At 42.2% G+C, this 25,995-nt stretch overlaps 2 long non-coding RNA genes across 2 annotated transcripts; one reads left to right on the top strand and one right to left on the bottom strand.

The window, feature by feature from the left end:
* Positions 1–12,399: 12,399 nt before the first annotated feature.
* LOC119741185 lies at positions 12,400–14,217 on the bottom strand. The gene is made up of 3 exons (XR_005272724.1): positions 14,173–14,217; positions 13,005–13,146; positions 12,400–12,526 (listed from the first exon to the last, which is right to left on the bottom strand). It is a non-coding gene; the product is annotated as an uncharacterized LOC119741185 (long non-coding RNA).
* Positions 14,218–20,283: 6,066 nt separating this feature from the next.
* LOC119741293 lies at positions 20,284–21,663 on the top strand. Its single transcript, XR_005272734.1, has 2 exons — positions 20,284–20,361; positions 21,412–21,663. It is a non-coding gene; the product is annotated as an uncharacterized LOC119741293 (long non-coding RNA).
* Positions 21,664–25,995: the final 4,332 nt, after the last annotated feature.

Consider the following 25,995-nt stretch of genomic DNA (forward strand, 5'->3'; position numbering starts at 1 on the left):
ACTCTCTGGATCCGCGACTGTCAAACTATTTTGTCAAATTTTGACCTGAAATGCTTGTAATTTGATGTATGATGACGTCATGACGACGTCACTAAAATATCCACATCTTCACACTAAGGTTCATGTTCATATCAGGTTTCGTCTTTCTGAAACTTCTTTTTGCATTTTAAATTCACCTAAATTTGACCTACCAGTAACCCCGGAAGGAAAGGTTAGACGACTTTACCTTCGAATATCAAAAATGTGATCAATCTATAGTCAATCAGATTTCAAAGTGTGAACATGATTGTTCATTTTGTTTGAGGTTTTGCAGTGAAATTGCTTGTAATTAGATACCTGATGACGTCATTATGACATCAGAGTATAAAAAAGGTACACCTCGGAGTCTTGATGTTCATTCAAAGTTTCAAGTTTATACCATGTTCTGTACGGTTCAGAAGAAAAGTCGCAGATAATTATTGTCCGGAAAAAAAACAAGAAAGAAAGGAAGAAAGTAATATATTTCTTAATATATTTTCATTTCGCACGCTTAAAACTAAATTATTGTTCACATACTGACTGGTTTAGTTTTTGAAAAAGCTGAAATCTTGTCACTATAATGGATAGCACACTGTACATTCACGGAAAGTTGTATTGTCAAAACAAAGGCTATCAGTAGGACTTTTTCTAGTCATATCTGATTGCAGTTTTTAGAAGAGTTTAAAACATCAAGTTCTCTGCTGTTTTCAGAATAGTTTCAACTGATTGTGATTAATGCTTAAACATATTCACGCACTATTAATTCTTAAAAGTGTCTTTCTTTGGTTTAAAGAAGACATATTGCGAAAGCTCCATCCTTTATAAATAACCTCACCCATAAAATCAGTATGATCAACCACTCCTTATTTTCTTCCTCATTTTGCCATTTTAATTTTATCACTTTGATTAGAAAACATGCGATGTACTCACATTGTTTCCCGGCAATCAGTAATTCAGGATCAACAGTTATGGGGAAGTTGGTCACGGAAGAACGTTTTTCAGGAAATCCGGACATCAAAAACATGCCTGTCTTATTGTGTGTTATTGCTCAAGCAGTACCCTTTCAACTTTGCCATTTCGCTAGAGTTCACAGTGCGCTTTGATCATCAAGTTTCATTCAATCATAGCATGCAGGATGAACGAGTCATGAATATAGAGGGCGCAAATACAAACGGACCGGATCGTGATGATACACACAGTTTTATACAAGTTCAAACTACTTTATTTAAGTGGGTGAATTTGTAGAAATCATGTGTAGAGTTGGTGTTTGTACAAATTGCTCAGGCTTTCTGTTCGCCTGAAGAGATTGAAGCAAAAGCTCTCGATGAATTCACTCATGTATTTGCATGTAGGGTTCCACTCAGCATGCCGCTGAGATTCTGTTGGATATTTGGAAAAACAGCCATATTGATTTTTGGCTTATTTTTTAAATGTTTTTGGTGATTGGTACAGATTTTTACAAATCTGAAATATTTTGTGAGACAAGTTTCAGTTGACAAACAGATGGAGGCTTACTAGAACCAAACCGGTGCGCTGATTTCCCATCCGGAAAAAAATCTTTATGTAACGACTGTAACTTGACTGCGGTAGTCCAGCTGTAATGTTTGCGCCTCTACTTCCTGGGTATGAGATCGATTTTCCCCACAAATGCAGAAACTGTACGCTCATTGTGATTCCTATAACTACAAGTTCAAGCAACCTTGAACCAGTTAGTGGAACATTTGATCAATTGCTCACAATCTTAAGTATGATGCAGCACAACTAACTTTTGAACTTTTAGCTTGGTTGATGCTATACATTTGACCAAAACAGAGAAATTAAAGGGATTATTTTTTGGGGTTCTTGTCACTGAATTTCGTTGCTAACTCACGTTAATAGTCTGCCCACCGGCACACTATTTCGAAAACGTCTTCAGTTTTTTAAGACGATATATCTTGTCGGATATAACACTATACAAACACGAAATAATTCAGTGTCAAAAAACAAAGCTGTTCAGACTCGACTGGTTTTGAATCAAATTTTGGGAGCATTTTTTTAAAGAGCTCATTACATCAAGTTCCCTGCTGTGATTCAGAATAGTTGAAATTGATCGGGATTCGCACTTATTCAAAATAATTCACGCACTTGTAATAGTTCAGGTACATTACTGCGTTAACATTTTGGTTTAAAGAAAACAATCTTGCGAAAGTTCGACTCTTTATATAGGTATGATCAACCACCCCCTGATTTTCTGCCTCGTTTTTTCCCTGTTTAATTTCTCATTTTAATTTTTAAACATGAAATCCTGATTCGATGTACTCACATTGTATTCCGGCAATCACTCAAACTAATTCAGGATGAAGAGTTATGGGGAAGTTGGTCACGGAAGAACGTTCATCAGGAAATCCAGACAACTCAAACATGCCTGTCTTATTTTGTGTTATCATTTATGTGGATACTCAGTACCCTTTGAACTTTGTTGTTAAACTGTGTCATTTCGCTAGAGTTCACAGTGCGCCATTCCGGTTTGATCATCAAACATTCAAGCATTGCAGGATGAACGTGTCACTGAATATAAAGGGCGCAAATACAAACGGACCGGATCGTGATGATGCTCACAGTTTTATTCAAGTTCAAATTGCTTTATCTAGTTGGATTCATTTGTAGCAATCATGTACAGCGTTGATGTCTGTGCACATTATTCGTCCCTTCTGTTCTCTGTCAAGGGCGGATCCAGAACACAATTGTTTGGGGGGTAGCCCCCCCCCCCCAAAAAAAATGGGTCCCCGGAAAGTGGGTCCAAAAAATCACGGCGTGGGGTTCAGGGCCCGCTTAATCATGGGCCCCGAATTTTTTGTAATTGTAAATGCTCTGTGGCGATCTGAGGAAATTTCTGACCACTTTAACCATTTTTGTTTCGAAAAGATGGTAGTGTACCCAGTGCCTGCCTTTATTGCGACGTCACTTAAAAATCAAAATTGTTGGGTTTTTTTTTGGGGGGGGGGGGGCATGGTCCCCCCCCCCCCCCCCGGATCCGCCTTGTCCGCTGTTCGTCTTAAAATATGAAGCACAAGCTCTGTTTGCATGCAGGGTTCCACTCAGCATGCCACTTAGATTCCGTTGAATATTTTCTTGAAATGGCGATAGTAGTATTTGCTGAATACTTTGAAAGTGTTTGGTCAGTTGGTACAGAAATAATAATAAAATTTTTTTTTTTTTCGTGAGAAGCAACAAAATGGCTTAAAAACTTAAGAAGGTCGCAACTAACCTGTTGAAGTTTCAGCTCAGTGGATACTATCATTGAGAAAAAAGCAGAGAAAACGTATGCACTATTTTGTTGGATCTCGTTACTTGATTCCGTGCTTTATAACACCTGAACTATATTTTTTAATTTTAAAAACACCTGCAAAGTTTTCAACCGATATATCAGGCGAAATACTTTCATCGGGTATTTGATACCAGTCTTATCTTCACTCTCAGCATTGCAAGGTTTCTGTCATTAAATGTACTTTTCCGGGCAATTGTAAATGATCCTACGTGGCCTTAAATTCTTTTTGCATACAGATTTCTCTCAGAAAATCTGGGCATTTGTTTTGGAAGTTACTGCGTTTGATTCGAAAATATTAAATCCTTCAAAGAAGACATGAATATTGTTGCTCGTGCGTGGGTCTGTTCAGGGCCGTTGCATGCAGGACGCATTCCGCTTAAAAAATATATTATATATAAAATATATAAATGTATTTCCTTCTATCACTTTAACACTTTACATTGATACAGTTCTGTTCTGCTTTTTTTCATATTCCCTTCCCAGGCATTCCAATCTTTGAAATAGCTGTAGATTCCTTAATCCAAACTTTTCAAAAGCCATGTCATTTTATACTCTGTTTTGATCACTATAACACAATATCTTGCTAATGCAACTTCCAAATATCATTGAACTGTGTTGCTTTTGTAAACGTATGCATCAAAGTGAATTCCCGAGCGGGACTGAAATTCAAAGCACAAGAAATTCAATGCACAAGTCACATAATTTGCTGCTTACTTTTCACGCGTGAATGAAGAATACCCTGAAACATGTTGAGCTTTCGCTAAATTCAACCGGGTGTGAAAAGGTCTGCATGTTTTATGCGATTTTGATTTAAAATGTTTTATTATTATTATTAGCAAAGTATGAAATTGGGCGGGAAACCCTATGATTTTTTATAGTGAATGAAAAAGTTCATTTCTGCTTTAAAACTCATAGTGAACTGGAGTTGAAAGTAAATTTGCCTGGACAAGTGCAACGAAAGCTTAGAATGCCAACAGACTTTTGACCGAGTTACTAGTGTCTCAAAAAAGAGATACATGCCTTTACAAATATTAATTTGAAAAAAAAAATCGTTTCAATAATAACGCGTAAACAAATTGAAAGCTTATTTCACGAATCAGTCAATTCGAGAGAAATTGAACAATGCGACATTAAAACAGGTTGTTTTTCTTGACGAATTCGGCCGAGAAAACCTATTATTCTAATAACTTGACCCTTATTAATTTTTTAATTACTTGGCCGTAATAACTTGGTGAGAAATTTTTCCTGTTTTGGGGTGGCAATGAATCCAAATGAGAAAAAAATCTCACTCATTTATCTTAATTGATAATAAAATAGTATTAAAATGTAAACTTAACCAGTATTCGTTTGTATGTTTTTTTTCAGCCTACACTGAATTCCTTGTGATCTCTTCTTGGGCCTGATCTTCAAGAACGAACCATCGAGGTGGGTGTGGTGAGGTTTAATTAATGATTCTATCAGGACCTGGGAAGGGGCAAGATGTGCTCCGCCCCCCCCCCCTCCAAAAAAAATACTACAGCTCCTGAACGCTTCGCCCTATCGGAATGCAATTTGGTGACCTTTCTTAAATTTTATTGGCAGGCGAAATAAAAACAAAATCGATTCGATGGGTTGCCATGACAACCGGTTTTATAAACTAGGCTTCTCATAAATGTTAGCCCTCATACGCCACTGTTATATAACAAAGAAAACATTCTTCGAACAATGATTCCTCCAATCTCATGTTTTTGGGGTTTCTTCCCTTCAAATCTGACGGCGGATTGTCATGAATTTTAGACTAGTTCTCCTGTTTATCAAACCTCAATATTTTTCACTACTCTTCCCTTTTTAAAAACTATTTTATTGAAAAAAAAATCTCACCTGATTTGGTTTAGTTTCATGCTTTGTTTACGTACAGAATGAATATCTGCGTGGCAACCGTTCTTTCAATCGCCCTCCTTCTGGGTAACTCCGTCAACCTCCGAGCTTCCGTTACTGGGCCGGTTGCCTCGGACGGTGATGGTCCTGCGTCTCAGGCGGGCCAAACGTGCTGCCAGGAAACTGCTGCAATTGTAGGAATTTTACAAGGGTCAAAGGGTGATGCAGGTCAAAAAGGAGAGCCGGGTGACGACGGCAGGGGCCTGCCGGGCAAGATGGGACCAAGAGGTTTAATTGGGCCAACAGGGGAAACTGGTGTCAAAGGTCAAAAGGGCGATATCGGCCCCCGGGGTCAGCGGGGAGCACGTGGTGTCAAAGGTCAGTTGGGGCTCCAAGGCCGTACTGGTTTTGCAGGCGAGCCAGGGCTAATCGGACCGATTGGCCCTCAAGGTGACACTGGGCCTAAAGGTTCAGTCGGGCAAACCGGTCCAACTGGTGTCAAAGGTCAAAAGGGTGAGCCAGGGGAGACACCAGACGACTCCAACCAGCGGGTAGCATTCACCGTGGTGAGGACGAGCGGCTCGGATACCTCTACGAGTCCCGACACCCGTTTGCCCTTCCAGGCGACCGAGACGCTTCTGCCGGGTACCAGCTTCGATCTCGAGACCGGCGCGTTCACGTGTGGTGTGCCGGGCACCTACGTGTTCATGTTTTCTGTGCTCAAATATGATTCCAGCAGCTACCTGTACGTTTATCTTCGGAAGAACGGTGGCGCGGTTGTCTGTGGCGGTAGCAGTGATTCAAGTCACCAGGAGCAGGTGTCTGGGAGCGCGGTGGTGGTTCTGCAGCGTGGAGATACGATGTATCTCACTATGTCCGGTAGGGCGGCTAGTGGTTCCACCTATCACTACACCTCATTCATTGGCTTCCTCCTTTACCCCGAATAAACACAACAAATCCTACACATAAAGATACACGAGCATCGTGTTGCTGATTTTTTTTAATCGCTTTCCATATTTGCCGAAACAATAACCAATGAATTAAAAGAAATTAATGTTCAATGACAATGTCACAACATATTATTATTAATGGTTTTGCATTGCGCATGTGCCGATCTGTATACAAAAATGGATTCACCATTTTTTTTTAAATTCTTGCAAAACAAAATATTTAGCTTTATGCATGAGTATTGAGATATAGTGAAAAGTATGCGTTAAGTTTTTTGACGATATTTTTTTGTACCCATTGTAGGCCATCGAGAAGTATTTTGATGGAATATTTTTTCAAAGCAAGCTGGGTCATTTTTTTTTTAGAAACAAAAGATTTGCAATATAAAAGCAGTGCCACCATATGTATCCAGAAATGTTAACAACTAAAAAAAAAATGTGTTTATGGTGTTATCTCGACCAACCTGGATTTTTAAGGCCATGTTTCTGACCGCCATTTTTTTTTTATTGCCACACTTGGTCAACATATAAAATAACGTGTTTTCTTCCCGAAAATAAATGCAACTTATTTGTAGAATTGGGTATTTAAAACAGATTAATTAACACAATAACTGTATCCTAAAGCAACCAAAGTATAAAAGACATACAGACAAACAAACAAAATATTTTGCTACCTACCTGGATAATTTTAGGGCGTTTACTGTAACATGTTATTTTCTTCGCCATATGTTCCCTGTATGCCCAGCACAGATAATGTCAATTAAATCAATCCCATGTATGTATCAATTTTTATTTCATGTCACAAAAAAAGTCTCGAGTGATTGAATCTGATTTTCTTATAGACTTTAAGCTTGGCATTTGGATTAACAATTGTTTGAAATATTCTAATGCTTTTCACAGCAATTAGAATACACTGGTTTTTATTACATGATTGCATTATTTTAAACGTTATAATATGTGAGAATTATGTAAAAGTAACAATTGACTTGCTTAGAAAACAGTATGCATAAAACCTCATTCTGAGGATTACCAAAAGCACCACCATTGTTGATAAATACTCTCTTTTTTTTGCTTGGCTTCGTTATGAAAAAACCCCATGATTTTAATTAGTTTCAGTTGAAACAGAAACGTGCCCACAGTAATGAAAAAAGTGGAGTTGGCTGTTGTTTTTAAACCCCGTAAAATGCGACAAGTGTTTCTTGATTAACAGACTCCAAATTATTTGAAGACTTTTATTGTTTTTAATCAGTATTACTTGATTGCATTCAAGAAACTCACTTTGGAAACATCAGTGAAAGTGTGAGCCCGTTAGATGGTAAAGAAACAATCTCAACGAAATCAATCAAAACAAAAAGTACAAATTCCATTCAAGTGAGGAGGGTCTTTCAACTGGTTGGAACTGTCCTTTGTCACTTTATCATTTCAAGTGAATTTCTTTGTATTGACTTTTATTTGGATACCATATTTGGTCAGGTGATGCAATTAAGTCCCCTGCTGCACATGTACATGTAAGCTGAACAAGTACGCTTCCTGGGAATAGGTAGACTCCTGCAAGAAATCAAAGAAATCAAAGAAAAGGTTATAATGGACCCTTCCTGCATGTCAATCAACAGTGCACATTGGCCAATCAGATCACCACTTTTGATCAGGTGACCACAGTAGCTCAGTCAGACTGGGTCACAAGCACTGTTAGATCTATTGCTCACCCCGCCCCCATTTTTTGCACCAGCAGTTAACACCCCCCCCCCCAGTATTCTGTAAAGAGTGCCCTTTTTACACAAGTAACTTTTAGTTTTTACACAAGTGTCCTTAGTTTTGTTTAAAAAGTTTCTTGTTTCGCCAGCGGCTTTTAAAGAATTTTAGGTATTTCATGTAAACGTCAGCAATTGTGCCGCCATGAAAAGCGCCACCCATTGACCTACCGCCGTTTGCGAGTTAACCATGCCCCTTAGACAACTCTATAAGCCTTTTCGCTGATACCGCCATCTTTGAATTATTATTTTTTTTCGGGGGGGGGGGCATTACAATGAAAATACGTCTCATCATGCAACTGTATGTAGCTGAGAATGATGGCATGACTTTTCAATGTAATGCCCCCCCCCCCCCATTTCAAAGATGGCGGTATCCGCGAAACGGCTCATGGAATTTTGTACGTTAATTTTTGTTTGTTTCAGATTTTGGCGTTCTGCGTCCATTTGTATATCATGTTTAGACAATATTTCACAAGCTGCGTTGACGCAGTTCCACCGTGATAGGTTAATTGTCCGATAGTGGCCATTATCGCCGGTTTGAAAAGCACCCCATAGGAAGATGGTACCCAGCCCCGTCCCCCTACGCCCCGCTTTTGGATTTTACGGAGGCCGGGTGACTAGTGAAAAAAAACCTATCTACATGTTCCTTCAGCACGAATTGGCGAGTGCCCTTTTCATGTCTAAATGACCCCCCCCCCCCTCCCATAAAAAACAACTTGGCTTAAAATCGTGCAATCTCTATAGACATTAAAAGTAATTTTCACAGCTCTCAAATGGCGAGCATGTGGTTTAACAGTGGTGGATCTACATGTATAGGCGGCCCCCCCCCCCCCCCCCCCGGCGCAAATAATCTAAACATTTTCCAGATCCCCTCAACTTGACATCGCATCCCCCAGCCAAAGCTAGATTCACCCCTGTTTAGGATTTCACGCAAGTTTCTGCTATAGTAAGTAGGTTTGCGTAATTGTGAAGCAAGTGCCCTTAGATTAGCCACTCATTATTTTCATGGGAATTGCCAACACTACAACAGACATTTTTGCATGACACTTAAAAATTACGGCTTTTGCAAAAGTGTAAACAATCAGTTACAGGGGATAACTTCTGTGCTTACAGGGATAGCGCAGGATTTCTGTGCTAGTGTGCTAGATCATCAGCACAGAATTGTGTGTTTTAACCATGAAATTGAGTCTATTGAGTTAGTAGTGGCTTTGTGTACTTACATGACAATGAGCTGAAATTGGAGAAGCAATTCACGGATCCGCATCTGTCTGTTGGTCTGAAAGAAAAAGAAAGATTTCAGGCGAAAAAATGGAGTGATTTATTGATGTTAAATAAAGTCGAGTTCCATGCACTTGGCAAATCAAATGAACTGAGAGTTGTACGGAAAAATGGATTGAAAGTGATCAATCTCATTATTGAAAATCACCCACCAGAATGTCAAAGGTTGGACACAATTAACAGATGTTGTAAGACTGGACTTAAAAACACACAAACCAGGGACTAAGCGTAAAGTGGATACTGGGAAAGCTTTAAGTGTATTGTCTCCATGCATGGACAAAAGAGGGCGCTTTATAGTCAAACAAGCAGAAGCCGGAATGAGGGACACTTCACTGGTTCACTTATGCTGGTTATCGTGTATTTGGTACCAGCATTTATAAGCCATTATGGCGCCCAAATGGCCCTCGTTTATAGTTTTCTCTGTTGAGGGGGGGGGGGGGGGGTTGCTTGAGTGCAAGAAGGAGATTCTACCTTCTCCTTGAACGTAGTGACTTCTTCCTTGCTGATCTTCCACGGAAACTTCTCCGTGGTCTCCCCTGCTTCCTCATCCAGCATCCAGGGTTTGGACAGCTCCTTGAACCGTCTCAGGCTTTCAGTCCTTGGGCTTCTTGTTCAGGTCCGGGATGACCTCCACGTCTGAGCAGTTGATGCGGAACTTGCTGAGCATGTTGGCCTTGTTCATCTTCTCCCTGTCCATTTGCTCCTTCTTGCCCGTGGTGGCAAAGACGCGCAGCCTGCATTTCTCCCAGTTGGATTTCAAGGAGATGAGGTTGGGATGAGTAGGGTCAAGCCTGGGGGGGGGGGGGGGGGTGGTGGTGGGAGGTGGGGGCTGAGGGGGGGGGGGGGGTTTACAAACAAAAATTATACAGAGCATTATTTCCCTTTGACATAAAGCATGTGTTTCCTTCGACATGCAGCCATCCAGAATAACCTGAGAGATCTCTGAAAGGCTCCCTGAAATGAATAGGACACTGAAACAAAATAATAAAGCCAACCAAGAACAAAAAGTGTGGTGTTTTCTATTAGGCCAAAAAAAAAAGTCGGTCTCTGGTCGGTGCGCGCGTCGATTTTAATCATGCGCGTCAATCTTTTTTTTCCAAAATGTTTCGCGGTAGCTCCGACAGCGCCCTCTATTGTCGCGTCTCCTCAATTTTTTTTTAACAAAGAGCACCAAGGAATGGGAAATTGCTAGAGAGCACCATCGAGAGCACCGAGGCAAATTATGGAGGACACCAATGTATATGAGGACACCAAAAAAGCAAAATAGTACCCCACCTTGGGCCAAGTTCGCGCAAGGACTATAGTTGACCAATGGTTAACTAACGTTTGCCCGAACTCTGTCTAGTCGACGGTGATTGACTACGCTAGTCGACTATTTGAAACCAACTTACTGGGGTTGGTTGCTTTGCTGGTAACCAATAGCCGTGCGTATTCATAACGCTAGCAGAGAGCCACGATCCGGAAGTTTTGCGATGACATTTTGACCAGCATTTGACTAGAGACGTTCGCACGTTGCTATCAGTGCGCAGGCGTAAGGTACGTCACAAATCAACCACTAGTCGACTAATGGTCCTTGCCCGAACTTGGCCTTGTCTGTACAATCCAAGCTTGAAAAAAAAAAAAGCCTCGTCCCCGCGTCAATTCCGGAACTTTGGTCTGACCAGAGACCGAATATTTTTTTTGGTCTACATATAAGAAACAACTGTGTGGTAGGGTAGGTAAAAATCTGTTTTGGGGGGGTTTGACATTTCTATAGCCTGAAAATATAAGGTGGGATGATAGTCATTAAAATTTACTTTTTTTTCTCTATTTTGTATGCATTAGTTAACATGTGAATCATTCTGCACTTCTGACCAACTTACACAAAAATAAAAATAAAGTTAATAGTTTTCACTATAGAAGGGGGGGGGGTGCTTGAGCGCAAGGAGGAGATTCTACCTTCTCTTTGAGCATGGTGACTTCTTCCTTGCTGATCTTCCAAGGAAACTTCTCCGTGATCTCCAGGCTGCTTCCTCATCCAGCATCCAGGCTTTGGAGAGCTCCTTGATGATTGTGTTGGTCTTGATCTTACCCAACCCACCAATCTAGACGGAAACCAATCAGGAAGGAAAATTTGAATGCATTTGCTCTAAATAAATTGTGTTCAGGTCTTGGAAAAGACCAATGTTAGTGCTGAAAAAAGCGAGAAACCTCGACAAATCTGGTTTAATGATCTTGTTATACATTTTGCAACTTTGACTCAATTCTTTTAAGACCTGCTTGCATTTTACTCAAACTGTTCATCAAAATTCATTCCGCAAAGTCTGTGAGTACACATTTCGGTACTCAAAATACTCATCGAAATATTCTGCTCACCTTGTATGTTGAAATCACAAAAACTAGGTACTACGTGTTAAGTTACGGAAGACAGATAGTGCCACTCAATGAGTGTGAATATTTTTCTTTGGTGCGTGTGGGAATATTTTTTTTGTACAGCGGCCGCCACTTATTATGTGGCGGCCGCAAAATAATAATAATTGGCGGCCGCTACATAAGTCATCATAATAAGTGGCAGCCACTGTACAAAAAAATTATTTACACACGAACAAAAAAAAATATATTCACACTTTTTTTATGTGGCGGCCGCCAGATAATAAGTGGCAGCCGCCACATAAAAAAGTGTGAATATATTTTTTTTGCACACCGGCCGCCACTTATTATCTGACGGCCGCCACATAATAAGTGGCGGCCGCTGTACAAAAAAATAATTTTTCACACACACCAACGAAAATATATTCACACTCATTGAGTGGCACTATCCGTCTTCCGTATAAAGTGGATACTGGGAAGAGCTCTAAGTGTATTGTCTCCATGCATGGACAAAAGAGGGCGCTTTATAGTCAAACAAGCAGAAGCCGGAATGAGGGACACTTCACTGGTTCACTCATGCTGGTTATCGTGTATTTGGTACCAGCATTTATAAGCCACGATGGCGCCCAAAAGGCCCTATAAAGTTTTCTCTGTGGAGGGGGGGGGGGGGGGTGCTTGAGCGCAAGAGGGAGATTCTACCTTCTCGTTGAGCGTAGTGACTTCCTCCTTGCTGATCTTCCAAGGAAACTTCTCCGTGGTCTCCCCTGCTTCCTCATCCAGCATCCAGGGTTTGGACAGCTCCTTGAACCGTCTCAGGCTCTACTCCTTGGGCTTCTTGTTCAGGTCCGGGATGACCTCCACGTCCGAGCAGTTGATGCGGAACTTGCTGAGCATGATGGCCATGTTCATCTTCTCCCTGTCCATTTGCTCCTTCATGCCCGTGGTGGCAAAGATGCGCAGTTTGCATTTCTCTCAGTTGGATTTCATGGAGATGAGGTGATCGATGAGTAGGATCAAGCCTGGGGGGTGGTGGGAGGTGGGGGCGGAGGTGGTGGGGGGGGGGGTTCACAAACAAAAATTATAGAGAGCATTATTTCCTTTGACATAAAGCATGTGTTTCCTTAAACATGCAGCCATCCAGAATAACCTGAGAGACCTCTGAAAGGCTCCATGAAATGAATTGGACACTGAAACATATATTAAAATAATAAGGCCAACCAAGAACAAAAAGTGTGGTGTTTTCTATTACATATAAAAAAACAACTGTGTGGTAGGGTAGGTAAAAATCTGTTTTGGGAGATTAGACATTTTTATAGCCTAAAAATATAAGGTGGGATGATAGTCATTGAAATTTCCTTTTTTTCTCTATTTTGCATGCATTAGTTAACATGTGAATCATTCTGCACTACTGACCAACTTGCACAAAAATAAATATAAAGTTAATAGTTTTCACTGTGGGGGGAGGGGGGGTGCTTGATCCCAAGGAGGAGATTCTACCTTCTCTTTGACGGTGGTGACTTCTTCCTTGCTGATCTTCCAAGGAAACTTTTGGTCTCCAGGCTGCTTCCTCATCCAGCATCCAGGGTTTGGAGAGCTCCTTGGTGATTGTGTGGGTCTTGATCTTACTCAACCCACCAATCTAGACGGAAACCAATCAGGAAGGAAAATTTGAATGCATTTGCTCTCAATAACTTGTGTCCAGGTCTTGGAAAAGACTAACGTTAGCGCTGCAAAAAACCTGGACAAATCTGGTTTAATGATCTTGTTATACATTTTGCAGCTTTGACTTAATTTTTTAAAGACCCGCTTGCATTTTACTCAAACTGTTCATCAAAATTCATTCCGCAAAGTCTTCTTCAAGTACTCAACTGTGAGTACACATATCGGTACTCAGAATACGGTACTCGAACGACAGTGCCTATTGTCCTCCAACGCCGGTTTGTGCACTAAGTCTCTGGGAAAGGTTTAGATCAGGGAACAAAGGAAAACACAAAGCCAATTAATCCTCGGAAGCATAGCAGAAAACGACAGTGTGCGCGTTATGGTAAGTGTGTACAGTGTTCGTATATTTTAAATGCAATTTTTGTTTTTCTTTTAATGCAAACAAATATTATACGCATTATACAGTATGTCCAAAAGAAATGTCCGTCTGACTATTTTTGAAATAACTACAAAACCATGAAGTCCAATTTGAAAAAGTTTGATTGTGCAGATACTCCCTATCTTGGCCTCAACCCCGATGAGTTTCATTTAATTTCAGTCACGCATCACTGCACACTTGTCAATTGATCACAACAACATTTTGGGACACTGTGACCAAGTTCCTTGCCTTAATCAATTTCAGTGCTGTGTTATGTAAGCTGTGTAAAATCCTGCATGTTGTGAAAAGGGCTGCAATTGGGATTGGAATCATTTGCCTGGCTATCAGTCATCACGGCAAGACCTCGGTTTAATGCTCAAGGGCAAATGATTCCAATCCAAAACCACATCAGACTTTTTTTCACAGACACTTTTTGGGACATACTCTATGACAATTAATAATGATAAATTTAGTGTCAGGTTAACAATAACACTTTGGAAGCCTGACAGTTATTTTTGTTTTAGTTATGATTTTAGTAATGTAAGATGATTTGATATGATGGAGTTGAGATAATCTGTCGCCTACCTTTTGCTTGCTTCTTCTTTTTGTAGTCAAAGTCAAGACGTCGCCCCTGTAACTTCTTCCGATGGTGCTGTAGAAATCAAACATTGGGGAGAAAGTTAATGTACTGTTTGACAAGAGACATTTGCACATTGCTGTAAGGCACCTTATATAAATTATGGGTCAAAGTGTGACAATTTTCGAGTTCCTGTTATCTCTGAACGTTGCCATTTGCTGTTCAAGTATCATTAAGAATGACTTCAACAATTTGTTGGGTAGGTTGTCTGCTTCACATAATCACTCTTGGTGGACGACTGCATTAACCCTAACCTTCCCAAATCCTCCAAAATCCTCTTTGCAAAATGAAGGATTTTGCAGGATTGAGGCTGTTTAATTGGCAAAAATGTGTGGCTGATTTTGCAGGATGCAGTGTGTCAAGGTCTTGGGCCGGGCCTTGTGTTTGTTTATGCTCAGCTGTGCATAAATTATACTTGAAGTCCTCCGCACTGCTCCAGGATGTCACTGGCTCTGCCTCAACATATTGACAGTGATTGCTGGAGGATTTTGTAGGATTGAGGCAGTGATCATTCTTCCACGGATCACATTCAAGAAATAATGGAGGATTTTGCAGGATTGAGGCTGCATGCAATTTTGACATGGAGGCAGTTGGAGGATTTTGCAGCATCATCACAAAAATGCCCAGGGAGTTAGGGTTAAGAATGACTTTAAACAATTTTGTATTCGTTGTGTAGGTAGTTTGCTATTCATAATCACTCTTGGAGGACGACTGCATTAAGGAGTGCATCAGAATTATAAAATCACAGATGTCAGATGTAACAGGGACAGGAAAAAAGTGGACCCCAAATTTATCGAATGACCCAAAGTACACAGGCATAAGTTACAACCCAAATTAACCAGTAATCGATCACTGGTCTTCTATCAATTTTTTTCCAGATTGGCCATAATTTGTGCTTGAATTTCCCCGCAGGTGGCTGTGCAACACAGTCCTGCTTCTATCAAAATCAGCCAAATTCTGTCAGATTCTGTAAGATGGAACTCACGTTGATCTCTTTCAGATCTTTGTTCTTGAGATGATCTAGGGGATCCAGGAAGTTCTGTCTGACAATCAGATCGAAGGCGCCCTTGACTTCAGAAAGTTGCCTCAGTGATTCTCCCATCTCGACCATCGCCATACCTGTATCCAAAATATTACCAACAATTTTTTTTGTTTTTTTATTGATACCTATAAAAAACAACATTTTATTGTTCTGTTGTTTCCACCAAAACTAAACAGCTGTGCTAAGTATACCCTGGGAGCTGAGATTGTCTATGAAATGCATGGTCTATGAAATGCATTATTAGACAGAGTAAAAAAAAAACGGTTTCCCGTCTGTTTTTTTTTACCTCCACCATGAGGTATATGTTTTCATCGGCCTTGGTTTGTCTGTGAACAGGATAACTCAGGATAAATGCGGAGGCACTAGGCTCACGTGAATCGCGCACTCCGGACTCCTCTTCGACCAAAACATTTGTCAGCCTCGTCTTTAAGCACGCGTGCACATAGTCGTGGCGCGACCTCAAAAATGGCTTCTAATTTTGTTCGCCGGATTACGCTATATGAGAATGTAATTTCCAGTAACCCTGGTTAACCCTTCTGTTAGTGAGCATTAGCCATGTCTGAATGACATGGCTACGACTAACACTAGCCCACATGGGAAGTGGCTTCATCTGCTTCCATAGGTGCAACTAATGTATTAGCCGTAGCCACTTCATTCTGACGTGGCTTTATGCTTTTCCATTTTCCCTAATTTGTGCTTGAATTTCCCCGAACGTGGCTGTGCAACACAGTCCTGATTCTATCAGAATCAACCAGATAATGGATGATGTTAGATTTTGTAAGATGGAACTCACGTTGATCTCCTTCAGATCTTTGTTCTTCAGATGATCCAGGGATCCAGGAAGTTCTGTCTGACGTTCAGATCGAAGGCGTCCTTGAGTTCAGACAGTTGCCTCAGCAATTCGCTCGACAATCGCCGTACCTGTATCCAAAAGAACAAAAGGCAAGATTTTATTGTTCTGATGTTTCCATCAAAATGAGAACAGCTGGGCTATGTATACCACGGGAGCTGGGATGGTCTATGAAATGCATTATTCAGCAGAAATATTTGGGAGAATTGTGCCTAAAAATGATGATACAAGCATGGCATTTGGCACACAGTCAGAGTATGTCTTATAAAAGGGCCATCACAGATTTGCCCTTTGAAAAAATCTAGTTAACAAGCAATATTCAAAATTTTCAAAATGGCTGCCATTGGTCATTTTACTACCTATAGTGGAATCTGGAGACCAGAATTAGCAGGTTTTTACTGCGGTGGTGTCTCGCTCACACGCATACTGAACGTGTTCTTAAAGACGAGGCGCGCGTGCATTTTGGTATTCTTATTGGTCAAAGGAGCCTAGAGCACGCCCCCTACCTGAGTGCGACTCGCGCAAACATTGCGCCACCGCAGAAAATGGCTGCCATATTTTGTTATTTTGTTCAAAGGACAAATCTGCGATGGCCCTACGGCCAAATGTCTTTCTCGTGACATACTCTGACTGTGTGCCAAATGCCATGCTTGTATCATCAAAGGCACAATCCCATCGCCTATCTGCTGTACTAGTACATGTAGCTACAATATTGTTGGAAACAAATAAACAGACAACTGAAAAATTTGCCAAATAAAGGGCGAGTAAAAAAACGAAACACAAAAGGCTGGACCAATTTTTGTTTGAAGTTTTTCCTGTAGCACTTTCAAAATCCAGGATATATGAAAGCCCAGTTATTAAACTTTCTTTTAGTACAAGAATCATTCAGATCACTCATGTACTTTTCAAGTTACGAAATTTTGAACACATCCGCCGTTTTAAAGTTCTGTCCACACATCACAAAAATAGGAAGTGTTCTTGCAGCAAAGTGATAACAATTCTCACAGGGATGCATGCCAATTGTTTTCATTTTATTGAAAGAACACTGACCTTTTTGTGATCCGTGGACAGAACTTTTAAAACAGTGTTTGTGTTGAAAATTAAGCAACTTGAAAAGTTCATGAGTGATTTGAATGATTCTTGTGTTAATACAATGTGCAAAGCCCATTGATTAGGCCTTCATATCCTAGATTTGGAAAGTGCTACACGCAAAACTTTATTCAAAAATTGGTCCTGCCATTTTGGTTTCGTCTTTTTTATTTACTCACCTATATATTGCAAAAGTATGCATTTATAATTTAAAAAAATCGAAAATGAAAAGTTGGTGCAAAAAAGGCAGCGGGCAGCTACGAGAAACTGGTTTATTTCTTTACTTGGCCTTGCATATCTGAAGTGCTGGGCCCTACATAAATTACACAATACTCATGGTACTATGTTGGTGGATTGGAACACTGATTAGAGCACCTTTTTGAGAGCTGTTTGATCAGTCTACCACAGAAGGAAAGAGAATACATCTTGAAGCTTGCTCACCAAACGTCGAATCTTTTCCTAATTCTCTGCCGTTCTTCAGCATGACTTCTCCCAGGAATCCGACGGGTTGTTGAGGCTTGGTTCCTCCTTTGTTCTGACCACGGACTTTGCTCATGGCTCTGGAGACTGTTCAGGAAAGACAATACGATTGATTAGGGTCAGCACACAAATAGAAGATCTATCTCTATTTGGTTTGTTTGAAGTGAATGCTCAGACCCGATTCAAACCGGTGTTCTATAGTCACCCCAAACGTAATTATTCCAAAGGTTACAATTAAAGGTAATATACGACATTTGCAAACATCAACAAACAAAACTAGCAAATTATTATGAAATACTTTACTTGACTGTAGGTGAATGACAGTCTCAGACATCCTGTGAAATCATGGCACCTGGTGTGCTGTCATTTTTAAGAAAAGTGGAATTTTTGTATTGATTTCAAAAGATGGTCGATTGACCATCGTTGGAAGAAACTGATTTTTCCAAATAGTGCTCCAATTTACCCAATTTATTTAGTCCACATTTTTTTGCAAGCGGTTACACATCCGTGAATGGATGCAAGCCAGCTAGTCTGGTTCCCTGAGCTCAGGGAACAACACAAGATCCGGCCCAAGACCTTGACACAGTGCATCCTCATAAATCAGGCACACATGTTTGCCATATAGCCTCAATCCTGCAAAAGCCTACATTTTGCAAATAGGATTTTGGAGGATTTGGGAAGGTTAGCGTCAATGATGTTTCAATTTTGGTTCTTACCTGGATTGGGCTGAAGGTATTCTATTGTCTTGTTCACCAATTCATCCACTGTGTGACCTGTTGCGTCAATTTTCTAATGAAAAAAAAAATACATTACCCAAAGACAATGAGAAGAATTCAATAAGCATAAATAATGTCAAGCAATATTTACTAATACTAAATGTGTTAAAACTTTTTTCGCTATGGCAGGAAAGATTCATACCCTGGACTCCGTTGCGTGTACACAACAGAGTCCAACCTGGGCTAGGACTAGGGCTAAGTTACACTTACAGCAGACAGGGCTCTGGAGTGCTCTGAAACGTGCAAAACAAAACGGGCAAAGAAAATGTCCTCAGTATTTCACCAACCAAGTTTGGAGACTCAATTCAATTTTTAAAGGAGATTTTTCTTCAATATTTTGCACATGAGAAGGAAGTCGAGTGATTTCAAAATGGGACTTAATACTAGACTGGTACATGTCCAACCATCATGACCATATGGTCCAACTATTTGAAAAGACTGACCTCTTCATTCAGTGTCAATAGTCTGGTGGCTTGACTTCGGAGAAATATGTAGTAAATTGAGACTAGTTCCCGCTTCATGCCACATGTTTCTTAAATTCTTTTGGCATGGTTGATTGATGCAGTACTGAAGCTGTGTTGGACTGGTTGTTTCAGGTGCCAGTCTATTTTCTTGCTTTGCATGTTTTCAATACCATAAGTGTTGGGACTCTCATACACAGTATTGAGAGTCCCAAATTTTCGGACTACACTTACAGTAGTCCGAGTAACTTGGACCATGCTTGGACCCAACTTATCGTCTTTTTAACATTCAGATTTCACCCTCAAAATGGCCTCCCAATTACTAGATATGCCACCTGAGGTACAAATAGACATCGATGATTAAGATGGTTGTACTGAAGTGAAATTTCCTGCTCAATTCCAAGAGCTCCCCTCACGATCATGAACACGTTAAATTTCCAACTCGTGTTAATGTTTGAACGACGTGATGTAGTCTTTATGCCCAGCGTACATTCAATGGTCCCCATATCCCGAGTGCGATTCTGTTACCGAGCGCGAAGCATCGATTATGATAATGAGTAGACTGGATCTCGCTTATGAACACAAGTGGATTTCAAATGGTATAAGACAATCGGGAACTAGCTTGAACTGGTTTCCGCCCATAAAAGCTGTCCTAGTTCCCGACTCTCTATTAGGCCAAAAAAAAAGAATATGACTCTGCCGTTTTCCTCATATATCATCTCAATGAAGGACAGTCATTGCAAAAATTATGCTAAGACATGAATCTAGGACTAAGAAACATTTGCAATTTTAATGTTAGGAAATACTTAAATTTTCTTGACTCACCATAGACTTTGTACCGCCGAAGTGGCATCAGGTTGCAACATTCTTTCCATGTCTGCTCCCCATTGGAGATCAACCTGCTATCTGTACTGCCATCAATTGCATCATATGCTGCATTCCTCTGACTCTGTGTTTTGCATCACTCCATGGCTGGTAATGGCATGCACGTCATCAATTTCTATGAAAACCGTAGGGTAACAGAAAGGCACTTTTATCTGTATCTGTATGGTTGCAGAAACCGGAGTATAGGTACTCAAGGCGCTGGCAGTTATGTCTATTATTAGATGAATGAAGTGCATGAGAAATACGACCCATTATGGAGCACTTGGTTTATAAGGTGCTGCGGCCACTGCCAGGACACCGGGGCGAACCCTTTCTAGCAAACAAGTCTTTAACGTGCATTATACAACACACGGGACCTACGGCTCAATGTCCCATCCGAAGGACGAAGCAAGAATGGTCAATGTCTTGCTTAAGGGCACAAGTGTCCGCCGGCGGGCTCGAACCCACGTTACTTGTTACCCAGCTGTCATGTGGTAACGTTATTTCTATTGGGCAAAGACAAAATAGAACACTGTTGTAAGTACGTCTGGTCACTTTGCCAAAATATGTGAAAGGTGTTTATTCAAACATCATAATAAACAAACAATGTACAAGAAAAAGGTTAAGTCAGTTTCCTAAATAACAACGCTTTAAATCAGTATGGCCAATACTATCCAACTTCAGGAGAAACATCACTTTAAAACTAAAGGCAAACTACATGTACTATCTAACCTGTTTGAGAAACTTAACTTAATAATCTTATGGCCACAACTACCAGAACTCTTATCTGCCATGTCTTAAAGATAAACACACTACTCAGGCTGGCCAGCACCCTTGTTGCTATAGCAACAGACTTTCCACTGTATGGCTCAACTCCAGCCAAGTCAATGGCCTGGGGCATACTACTGCTCCCCCCAGTGCTACCCTTACTGTGTGACAGGTGGTCTTTCCATACTACACACACAAGTCAGTCATTGTTCTAGCTAGCCTAATTAGTATTCACTCTCCACAACGTGGCAAGGCCATGCTTCAGCTTATCTATATACACTCAGTGCTTGCAATGGAAGTTTCCTTGGCTAAATGGTGAAACTTACATTCAATGTTAAAATCTACAAACACAGTTTACTATAAAACATACATGGTCCAGTTTCTTAAATAAATGAAATCCAAGTTATCAACTCCACAAACTTTCACCAAACTTTCCTCAAATCCAGGAAACTTAGTGAAACTTTCCATGAATAATTGAAGTGAATAACTAAAGTAAAGTTGCTAAAAACTAATCAAACTTATATCATCTTAAATCTCATCCAAAGTTACAAAAAGTGAATATACAAACAATAATGGAAATATCTAAGCATCATAAAACAAACTTCAATCATGTCAAATCTCTAGGGAACTTGGCAAAAGAGTAAACTTGACAAATTCAAAGAACAATTTACCTTCAACCAACTGATCAACTCAAGTCATTGATTGTATACTCCAAGTAAATGAAAATGTGAACAACAGAATTAAAGGAACCTAGATGTGAATAAAAAGAAAGAAACATTTGTACATACCTATTGGGCAAAGACAAAAGAGAACACTGTTGTAAGTACGTCTGGTCACTTTGCCAAAATATGTGAAAGTGACCAGGCACACTCACATGCACTCTGTGTTGTCTTTGGCCAATTCCAATTTTTTATGGGGGTGTTACTTTCTACAAAAACTTCACTCTGGAGGGGTTGTACTACAGAGGGGTTCTACAACACTCCCCTCCAAAAAGAAATGTCGTCACGACATTTTATCGGTCCAACATTGGTCTATATACAGTTCTTTGGAGAATCCTGTTTCCAAACAGTATCATGGTGGACAGCGCACTACAGTCATGGGAACTACAGTCCATTCGCGCAGGAATGTCCTGCCATCCAGATGAGTTTTCCCAGTAGCTCCTCTGGTGCCGGGATGAGATCCAGTGGAGGGGATCCAATCTCCATGGATATCTCGTCCTAGGTCTCACAGACCAATCAGGGAAATGGACAGGTATCTCAACATTGTTGGGTTGTAGTGCGAACTTGGTATTCATGTGCACGCTCATCTTCTGAAGAGAGTACTCCTGGTCCGTGCAGACTCTCCTTCTTCTCATTGTGCAACACGATTCCTGTCTCTCGTCATATTTCTGGCCACACCATGTCTCCGCATTGATGGTCGTTATACTACAGCTTATGGTCTCACTTGCCCAGGCTCCATCCAGTAAGGTGAAGGATTCCATGGCTGGTAAGGCTCTTGCACTGGATGCTGCCAAAAGGGTTGTCCAGGATAGAATGGATGAAAGAACTGCTGTTGTGACGGAACTTGTGCAACTGGCTGCTGGGGGTACTGATGAGCCATTGGTACCATAGTAGGGACTGCCACTGAGTTCAGCATGGTTGGTTGAAAAGATGGTGTCCCAAGCCTGTCATAAGTTAACACCGTTGGAGGGTGTCTGTCGCGAAGGGGTCGATGAATCTCCTCACTACCTGCATCTTGGGTTATGCCACTCACTTGATGTTCCATACTATCCAGCATTGGAGATGGTCCTACCTCTGTCATGGCTGACGTTGTAGTAGGTTGGGCAGATGGCACAGCTGGTGTAGTTGTTTCTACTCCTTCCTGGGGCTGAAGCATATCTGTACCCTCATCTGCATCAGTGGCTGGAAACTGCAAGTCACCGTGTTCCGAAAGTGCTGCATCCGCTGGGGGGACTGTTGAGACAGCTTGAGGGTACTCTGTTGTTGCTCCTTCTGCATAGCTGACTTTAGAAGGGTGGATTACGATGACTGGTAGATCATCGTCCTCATCCTCACTCTCTGCAGGTGGCGGTTGAACGGCTTGGCTCTCATCTGGTTGGTTCGTGCTATGTTGTCTGGGAGCAGCTTTGGACTCTCTAGGCTGAGATTGCTGGGGTGAGGTATGAGTACCAACTTGACTGTTGTCCCCACTGATGAAGTCGCATGGAAACAGTAAGTTCCGGTGCAGCACCTTGCTCCTGCCCTGACCACTCTCGGGTTGAACCTCATAGACTGGGATGTCTTCACCCTTCTGGGTGACAACTCGGTAGATCCGGTCTTCCCAGTACGCTCGGAGCTTGGACGGGCCCTCAGCTCTTGCCAAATTTTTAACAAGAACTCGGTCACCTGGGGCTAGGATGGTACTCCGTGCTCTCCGGTCATAGTAAGCCTTGCTGCGCTGTCCTGTCTGGTGTGAATTTTGGGCTGCTACCTTGTAGGCTTCTCGCATCTCGTTCTGCCAGCGTTGGGAATATTCTCGGCTAGTGACCCCATGTCCCTCTGGTCTTTCAAACCCAAAAGCCAGGTCGATTGGTAGGCGAGGATGTCTACCGTACAAGAGGTAAAACGGCGAGTACTCGGTTGTCTCGTGTTTTGTGCAGTTGTAAGCGTGCACCATCTTGTTAACGGCAGACTTCCAGTCGCTCTTCTGGGTCTCAGGGAGGGTCCTCAACATCCCAAGTAAAGTCCTGTTGAAGCGTTCAACTTGACCGTTTCCTTGGGGGTGGTATGGTGTCGTGCGGGAGTTCGTTATGCCAGAGTATTCTTGCAGCCTGGCAAAGAGATGGTTCTCGAACTCACGCCCTTGGTCGTGGTGAAGCCTCTTAGGGAACCCGAACTTCAGGATGAAATCATTGAAGATTATGTCCGCTGCTGTCTTCCCGCTTTTGTTCTTAGTTGGGTACGCTTGGGCGAATCTGGTGAAATGATCCACCACCACCAGGATGTACTCAAACCCGCCCTTGCTCCGCTCCAGGTGGACATAATCGATGGAGACAAGCTCGAAAGGTTGCGTTGTGGTGATGTTGACAAGGGGCGCTCTGGTTTGTTTGGCTGGCTTCTTCTGGATAATGCATCGGCACACTTTTGTGATGTAGTGCTCGATTTCAGCTGCCATATGAGGCCAGTAAAACCGCTCCCGAGCAAGATGGATTACTCTTTCTGGCCCAAGGTGCCCGGCATGATCATGCAGCTCGGTGTAGACCAGTTGCTTGAACTTCTGGGGTAGGACGAGTTGTGTGCGCACACCAGTCTTCCGCCAGAGGATTCCGTCACCGTCTACCTGGAGCTTTCCCCACTCGTGTAGAAGTGATATGACTGTCGGTGCCTCACCTTTCCGTTCTTTGCGGGTTGGCAACCTTCCCAAGGTCCTGTAGTGTATTACCCTTTTGATGCCAGGGTCATCCTCTTGGGCCAACTTGATTTCCTGCTTACTGAACTGCTGAATGGGTGTCTGTACTGTTCCTGTGGTGGAGTCTTGGACGGAGAGTGCATGTGCCCAAGCTGTCTGGCCATTACACTGAGCCGTAATCCCTTGACCGGTTGCCTTCATCACATCTGGGGATACCGCCTCGGTGTGGACACTTTCCAGGTGCTCGACACTCTGTGGGATACGGGACAAGGTGTCTGCATCGCCATTGGCTCTACCCGGTCGGTACTTGATCTCCAAGTTGAAGTCAGCTAACTCGGCAACCCAACGATGCCCTGTGGCATTCAGTTTGGCTGTGGTGAGGACATAGGTTAAGGGGTTATTATCTGTGTATACTGTGGTGTGTTGGGCGTAGTACAGGTAGTCACGGAAATGTTCCGTCACCGCCCATTTGAGGGCAAGAAACTCGAGCTTCCCGGCATGCATGTGGTAGTTTTTCTCGGCTGCTGTTAGCGTCCGGGAACCATACCCGATGACTCGTAGTTTCCCATCTTGCTTCTGATACAGGACCGCACCGAGTCCATCTTGGGATGCATCGGTGTGTAGGACAAAGGGGAGAGAGAAGTTGGGATAAGCCATTACCGGGGGTCGCTGCAAACAGTCGAGGATAGACTCCAGGGCATCCTGATGGATTGTCTCCCATCTTATCGGTTCATTCTTTCGTCTGTGGGACCTGCTCTGTTTGCCCTTCAGGTTCTTGCGTTGATGGTGGTTTTTGGGAGCACATTGAGTCTCAGGTTGGCCTTGTTTCAGCAGATCGTACAACACTTTAGCACGTTTGGAGAAATTAGGCACATAGCGTCGGTAGTAGCCAAGAAGACCAAGGATTTGTTGGACCTCAGTGATGGTTGTTGGTCGTTTCTGCCTCAGGGCCTCAAGTGCCGACGTCTCCTTTGGATCCATGCTATGGCCATCCGCTGAAACTATACGTCCTAGGTACTTTACTTGTGGTTGGAAGAGGGAACACTTGGCTGGTCTTAACTTCATACCATGCTCCTGCATGCGACGGAGAACTTTTCTCACCCTCTCGACGTGGTCTTCAAAACTTGTACTATAAATCAGAACATCGTCGAGGTAAACCATGCAGATCTCGTTGTTCATCTCATCAAGGCAGGACTCCATGTATCGCTGATACACGGCTGGTGCATTCTTGAGCCCAAATGGTATACGAAGCCATTCATGAAGACCCCAGGGAGTCACGAAGGCCGTTAGATGACGGCTTTCCTCTGTCATGAAACCCTGGTGATATGCCTTGCCTTGATCTAGGGTGGAAAACCAGCGGTTGCCTCCTAAGCTATCTAGCATATCTTGTATGCGTGGGATGGGCTGTCTGTCAGTGATGGTCTTCAGATTGAGCTGTCTGTAGTCCACACACAGTCTCAGGGATCCATCTTTCTTTCTCACGCAGACAACTGGAGATGAATAGCTTGAAGAAGACTTCTGGATCCATCCTCTACTTAGGAGATCTGTGATGTAGTCTTTTACTTCACGGTACAAGGGTCGAGGTATCGATTGATAGGTCCGTTGCACTGGGATATTATCGTTGAGTGTGATGCTCATTTGAAGTTTCTCGATGCTTCCCATGTCTTGTTCGTTCTGGGCAAATGCTCTGGATTCTTCCCGGAGCATCTTTGCTGCTATGACCCGTTGCTCCTCGGAAAGATGCTCAAGGTTGATGGGAGGGTCCCAGGTACTGTTACTGTTGAGGTTGGACACGCTTGCAGCGGTGCCTGCTTCCATCTTTGCTGAGGTTGTAGGTTGTAGAGCACCCTTGACTTCTGCGGGGAGTATTGATTTGATTGCCTGTAGAGTGCCAAGGCAGGTTCTTCTCCCAATGGCGACATCATGGCCAGTAGGGTTAGAGACAAGGATGTTGATGCGACAAGAGCTGCCTTTAGGGATTGTCACAACCGCATCACCTATCTCCAAGCCATCTGACCACTGTTGTTCTACATCAGCTTCGAACATCACTGTCG

Source organism: Patiria miniata, unplaced genomic scaffold (assembly GCF_015706575.1).
Source record: "Patiria miniata isolate m_02_andy unplaced genomic scaffold, ASM1570657v1 HiC_scaffold_11, whole genome shotgun sequence".
Lineage (NCBI taxonomy): Eukaryota > Metazoa > Echinodermata > Asteroidea > Valvatida > Asterinidae > Patiria > Patiria miniata.